The sequence below is a fragment of the Procambarus clarkii genome, chromosome 1, assembly GCF_040958095.1.
Source record: "Procambarus clarkii isolate CNS0578487 chromosome 1, FALCON_Pclarkii_2.0, whole genome shotgun sequence".
In the NCBI taxonomy this organism is placed as follows: Eukaryota; Metazoa; Arthropoda; class Malacostraca; order Decapoda; family Cambaridae; genus Procambarus; species Procambarus clarkii.
The window spans coordinates 2032923-2040046 of NC_091150.1; the positions used below are offsets into that span (position 1 = coordinate 2032923).

At 41.3% G+C, this 7124-nt stretch overlaps 1 pseudogene; it reads left to right on the forward strand.

The window, feature by feature from the left end:
* Window positions 1-1176: 1176 nt before the first annotated feature.
* On the forward strand, window positions 1177-5393 carry LOC138356421 (S-adenosylmethionine synthase pseudogene; annotated as a pseudogene).
* The last annotated feature ends 1731 nt before the right edge of the window (window positions 5394-7124 follow it).

Genomic DNA, 7124 nt, shown 5'->3' on the forward strand with positions numbered 1-7124 from the left:
GTGAGTAACTTATGTGTTAATGAAATGACTGAGGCGGTCTGCCTAAGGAGGCGGTTGTTATTTCCTAAAACATGCCTACTGAACTTCAATGAAAAGATGGTGTGGACTGTACGTTTAGCTATGGAGTATTCAGATTTTAAACCAGTGTTCAAGGAGGGTCAGGGTCTTCAGCAGCCATATATCACAGTTGGAACAGAAGAGGCAGTTAAACATTTAACTACAGATGGCTTTCAGAATATTGTGATGGTTGTTCCAGAAGAAGGTATTTTCACAAAGGTCATACTTTTCAAATATCCAACTTACTTGGATCCCGATCATCTCCTTTACAATGACAGTGTTGTTTGGGTAAAGAGAAACATTGTTCATTATAAAAAACAAAGTCAGGTTATAGCTTTAATAAAAGGTGAGGCTCCTAAAAAATTTTTTGTACAAGGACTAGGCTATAGAAAAGTTTCAAAATACCAAGAGAAGCCAAAATTATGCCTGAAGTGTTATTATTGGGGGCATTTGGTTTTGAAATGTCAGTACGACCCCAGGTGTAAGTACTGTGGTAATAAACATGACTCTAAAGAGTGTACAAAGAAACAAAAATTTCCATTTTGTTGTAATTGTAGAGGTAAGCATACTCCTTGGTCTTATCTATGCCCCATGAATCCTATAAATGCTGTTGCAGGGGGGTGGTATTCTGCCAGCTAAGGGGAAACAAACTAGCTAGGCCCACACAACTGAAAGTCCTAAAGTCCTGTAGTATACAAATGTAACCTAATTACTACTATTATATTGAATTTTTTGTAGTAACTTTACTAAACTAATCTATGCCTTTGAGATATGTATGTATGTATGTATGTATGTAAGCATCTTTCCCATTCAAAACAATATATAATTAACAAATTATAATGTTCGATAATTAAAGGATAATTGGATTAATAAAAGAAAACAAATTAAAAAATATATTTTTTTTGATTTATAGAGGGATATAAAAGAGGAGGTACTCCTGTTCAATTCACTTGACACAGATGTCAGTAGCATATTATATACCTTGGGCAAAAGTTTATGTTGTGACTACCGGGCACACTGATTACCTTTGTCGACATGAACAATTTGAGAAAGAATGAGTCAAATAAAAGAAGGTGGTTATCACTCAGACGAGATATGAAGCCAATCTTCATAGACAGGATGAATGACTGGTTCAGGGAATACCAAATCCCAGAAGATATTGATACATTTGTTGATGACCTTAATCACCAAATTGAAAGTTGTCTTAGAATTCAGCGCCGTACGCCTCGACGAAGACCCCCTCGGAAGAAAATGCCTCGAGGCAAAGATCCACAGAGTAAAGCTGAAGAATTAATTCACATGTGGAGTAAGGCAGCATCCTCATCCTCCCTCTCAACGGAAATCGTCATGGAACAGATCCTGCTACAGAATGACAGAAGAACTAGAATAGCGAGAGCACAGTCTAGTGAGGACGAATATGGAGAACCTATCACAGCCCAGGAAGTAAGGGCGGCTGTTAAGAGAGGTAAAATTACAGCACCTGGTGAGGATGGCATTACCTACGACATACTTAATGCATTGTGTGAAGTGCCTGGGAATCCACTACTCCTATTGTTTAACAAATCATTCCTAAATGGAGTTCTGCCCACACAATGGAAACACGCCAAAATTGTTCCCATACCAAAACCGAATGACCCTGGCAATTACAGACCTATCAGTCTCGTGTCATGTACTTGCAAGATGCTGGAAAAGATCATCCTAAAACGACTGTTACACAAAATAGGTAGGTTTGGGGAAGGAGTCAATGGATATGTCAAAGGACGGAGCACAGCCAATTGTATAATTAATTACCTGGTTAATGACACGGCTAGGTACTCTGTATTTGTTGACATAAAAGGAGCCTTCGACAAAGCCCAGGGAATTGCGATCCTGGACGAGCTTGCATGTATGGGTGTCAAGGGGAGACTCATGAAATGGATTGAAGACTACCTCACAGGGAGGAAAGCTAAGGTCTACTTCAATGGAGCAATCTCAAGAACAATGAATATGGAACTCGGGACCCCCCAAGGAGGAGTCTTAAGCCCTACACTATTCAATGTACTTATGAATGCAATTGCCAATATTGATTTTCCTGAAGGAACACAACTAGTGGGATATGCAGATGATGTCCTAATACAAGCTCCCACCTTTGATAAAATAAAACAGGCCATTGAACTCCTTGGAAGGAAATGTATTGAGCTCGGTTTCACTCTCTCCACAAACAAGACAAAAGCATACTCCCATCGCAAGCGGAGAGAAAATGAAGAACTGCAAATTAATGGTGTAACACTTGAATGGGTTGACCACTATCGGTATCTTGGCGTCACCGTCGGCTCAAACAAGGGAAAGAAAGAGGAGCTCAATCAAATCATAGGAACATGCAAAAGTCGACTCAGGGAACTGAAACTGAAAGCTATGACTTGGAATGATGGCCATGGAGCCTCTATTGCTGTACTTAAAATGATGTACACAAACTATGTACGCTCCGTCATTGACAACGCAGCACCTGTTTTATGTACTTATTCACAAAGTGATATGAATAGGCTAGAAAGCATACAGGATGAAGCCATTTCAATCATTCTTGGAGTTCCAAAGAAAAAAACTGCCGAAATGTCCAATCTACAAAAAGAGTTATTATCCCTTCCCAGTATTAAAGAAAGAATTGTGGAACTGAATGCTAAGCTTGCAATTAGGATTGCCAGAGATCCCCATTATAATGACATGGCTAAAAAAAAATTGAGCTCTGTGCTACTTTCAGGGGGAAACAAGAGAAGCAAAAAATGGCATCACAGAGCAGTCGGCTACCTTGAAGATCTTCACCTACTTCAACAAGCTCGTGAGCTCATGCCTGTAGAAAGATTACCTCCCTGGGTGGATCCCCTGAATGACTCGTGCAGGATTATCATCAATGATATGGTAAAGAAAAAAACCAACATGGTACACAAAGAAATAAGCCACAAGTATCTTAAGGAAATTTATAATGAAGCTGGAGATGAACTAGATCAAATCTTCACTGATGGGTCATCTAATCCTATTAATGGCCGGGCGGGTGCAGCATACACGGTAATTAAGAAGGATGATGTATTTTTTCCTCCCAAAAATGAGGAAAAAGCGCGCATTGAGAACTATACCTCTTCAACACAAGCAGAGTTAACTGCCATTGCTATGGCGTTAAGGTATATTATTGAACAGAATACTACTGGTGCAGTGATTTGCACCGATTCGAGAGCAGCACTGCAAAGCCTAAATAAAGATCGGGACGAGAATCTTTCAATAGTCGCTGAAATTAAGAGAGTTGTGAAGGTACTAACCAACCAGGGAAGAGTTGTCAAGTTCCTGTGGATTCCCTCCCATGTTGGAATCTATGGAAATGAACGCGCAGATGTGTTGGCAGCTGAAGGCGCTGAGGGAGACCATATTGAATACTTCATACCCAAGACTCTTCTAGAAATTAGAAGTATTATTAGGGAACATCATCGTCATCTCAATCATTATGAAAACCCCCAAAAAAGAGAATGTGGTGGTTGCGGGAGAGAATTAATAATAGAGAAAAAACATCTTGGATACAAATGTCCACACGTACAGCAGCTTTTTGTTAACAACATATAATAAAGATGATTTATAATGTATCTTATCTACCATTTGACAGAGGCTGTTTACCTTGGAGACTGGTTGGAAATATATGAATTGAATTTCAAATCTTATTGTTCCTTCTATTACATTTTTATATATGACAAATAAATACTTCTATAATTATTAACACAATATTATTATTATCCCTTTCACCAGATGGAATTATTATGTTCATAAAGAGTTAAGGATTACAGGTTACCAAATTATACATTCACTCTTCCAATTAGAATGAGTAATAATGGTTTTTTTTTAATGGTTTATAATCATTTCAAAATAAAATAAATGATCCATATTCTTTTTTGACTCACAGTTTTGTTATAAGACAGAGCAGCTGCACACTTGCTTTACAGTTGCTCAGTTGCTCTCTCTCCACGTGACCAGGTTTGCGTTCTCTCTCTCTCTTTCTCTCTTCACACAATTAGGTAAATGTTTTTAATAATATTCCTTTACATAACGGATTTTTATTTAGTTAAAATCTAGCCAAGGAAACCTGGTCCCAAATTCAAGAGTACTTAGAAAGTAACATTTTCGTTCCCCAGGATAGTGTGCTGAGAGCATGGATGGAGATCATGAGACGTTCCTCTTCACCAGTGAGAGCGTAGGCGAAGGCCACCCCGACAAAATTTGCGATCAGATCAGCGACGCAGTGCTTGATGCCCATCTTAGCCAGGACCCTGACGCCAAAGTTGCTTGTGAAACATGTACCAAAACTGGTATGATCCTGATCTGTGGGGAGATTACGTCCAAGGCCCAAGTTAATTATCAACAAATTGTGCGTGATATTGTTAAGAAAATTGGTTTTGATGATTCACGAAAGGGCTTTGACTACAAGACCTGTAATATTCTTCTCGCCCTGGAGCAAAAGTGTGCGGAGATTGCTAATGGTGTACACATCGGGCGCAGTGATGACAACACTGGTTCAGGGGACCAGGGACTGATGTTTGGTTATGCCACTGATGAGACCGACGAGTGCATGCCCTTAACTATTATGCTGGCACACCGTCTCAATCAGAAGATTGCAGAGCTGCGAAGAGATGGGACGTTCTGGTGGGCGCGACCTGACTGTAAGACTCAAGTCACATGCCAGTATGCCTTCGATCAAGGAGCTGTTATTCCCAAAAGAGTGAACACTGTTGTCGCTTCTGTACAGCACTCGGAACAAATTACTGTCGAAGCTTTGCGTGACGAGGTTATAGAGAAGGTCATCAAGGTCATTATTCCTGAAAAATATATAGATACTCAAACGAAATACCACATCAACCCTTGCGGAGAATTAATCATGGGTGGACCTCAAGGTAACGTTGGGCTAACTGGTAGGAAAATCATCGTTGACACTTATGGTGGGTGGGGCGCTCACGGCGGGGGAGCATTCTCTGGCAAAGATTACACAAAGATTGACCGCTCAGCGGCCTATGCCGCCCGATGGGTTGCCAAGTCACTGGTGAAAAACAAATTATGTAGACGCTGTTTGGTTCAGGTATCTTACGCCATTAGTGTTGTGCACCCCATAAGCATCAGCATCTTCCACTATGGTACCTCACAGTACACATCAAAACAGCTTCTGAAGATTGTTAACCACAACTTTGATCTACGACTAGGACATATTGTCAAGGAGCTGGGCTTAAAGAGACCAATTTACAAGTGATACGTCGTGTTATGGACATTTTGGACGGCAACAGTTCTCTTGGGAGCAGCCCAAGAAGTTGACCATCCCTGAATTTTAGAGTCAAATAATTCTTAAGGATGACTATCATTTTTACGTTTTTCAACAAGTCCCTGTTAATATGGGAGAACACTATGTCTATGCTTGATTCACAACTCTCCTAAACACGAGAGTGAAGTTATTGAGAACACTTTCCCACCAGGAGACTTGAACCCTAGCCAGCACAGAAGCATGGTGGGAACCTTTAATTTTATATTCAATTGATAGTTTTATATACTTTTTTGACGTTTTATATACCCGAGTATATAAAATCTCCGGGCCTTTTATATATCAGAGTAAATAAAATTAAAATGACTCTATAAGACCAGCGTCTGGGTCAAGATAAATACGTTTTCTTCCACTAAACTGAATCCAGTTTTTTTTATCTTTTTTTCGGTGGGGGGTTCTATGTCCTCCTCCTCCTCCTCCTCCTCCTCCTCCTCCAACTGTTTGTGGTTCTCCTCCTCCTCCTCCTCCTTCTCCTCCTCCAACTGTTTGTGGGTCTCCTGCTCCTCCTTCTCCTCCTCCAACTGTTTGTGGGTCTCCTCCTCCTCCTTCTCCTCCAACTGTTTGTGGGTCTCCTCCTCCTCCTCCTCCTCCTCCTCCTTCTCCTCCTCCAACTGTTTGTGGGTCTCCTGCTCCTCCTTCTCCTCCTCCAACTGTTTGTGGGTCTCCTCCTCCTTCTCCTCCAACTGTTTGTGGGTCTCCTCCTCCTCCTCCTCCTCCTCCTCCTTCTCCTCCTCCAACTGTTTGTGGGTCTCCTCCTCCTCCTCCAACTGTTTGTGGGTCTCCTCCTCCTCCTCCTCCTCCTCCTTCTCCTCCTCCAACTGTTTGTGGGTCTCCTCCTCCTCCTCCTCCTCCTTCTCCTCCTTCTCCTTCAACTGTTTCTGGGTCTCCTCCTCCTCCTCTTTCTCCTCCTCCAACTGTTTGTGGGTCTCCTCCTCCTCCTCCTCCTCCTCCTCCTCCTCCTCCTCCTTCTCCTCCTCCAACTGTTTGTCGGTCTCCTCCTCCTCCTCCTCCTCCTCCTCCTCCTCCTTCTCCTCCTCCTCCAACTGTTTGTGGGTCTCCTCCTCCTCCTCCTCCTCCTTCTCCTCCTCCAACTGTTTGTGGGTCTCCTCCTCCTCCTCCTCCTCCTTCTCCTCCTCCAACTGTTTGTGGGTCTCCTCCTCCTCCTCCTCCTCCTCCTCCTCCTCCTCCTTCTACTGTTTGTGAAGTTTTTACCTTTCCTACTCCTTCTCCTGCATTTTGTAATTCTCCTCCTCCATGTGATTCTTTTGTTTGTTCTTCTTTCTCGACTTCCACATAAATGTTAAATTTAATGCTAGCAAATGTGTCTGAGGAATTAATATTCTTAGCTAACATTTTACATTCCACCTCATTATGACCGTCTTCGAGTTCAAGTTTCATAACCACGAATGGGGGTAGTGAATTTTCTTTCATTGGGAAACTGTCCGAATAAAATCCACAATTAAATATATCTTGACTTGCAGCATGGGTACATGATATCAACAATTTGTTCATGTAAAATCGTTTTCCTTCCTTTCGACATTTTTTACGTGATGCCTCTAAATTGTTCTTTAATTTGACGTCTTTTATTTCACGTCGATCTGTATAAATATCAGGTGTGAAATTATGGAAATTCCATGGAAATATTAATATAATTGGATTTTTTGTATAATATCCCCTATCAATATTAGAATTTGTATATAGTTTATTTATGTAATATGCAGAATAACCATTGGTAAAGTTGTGG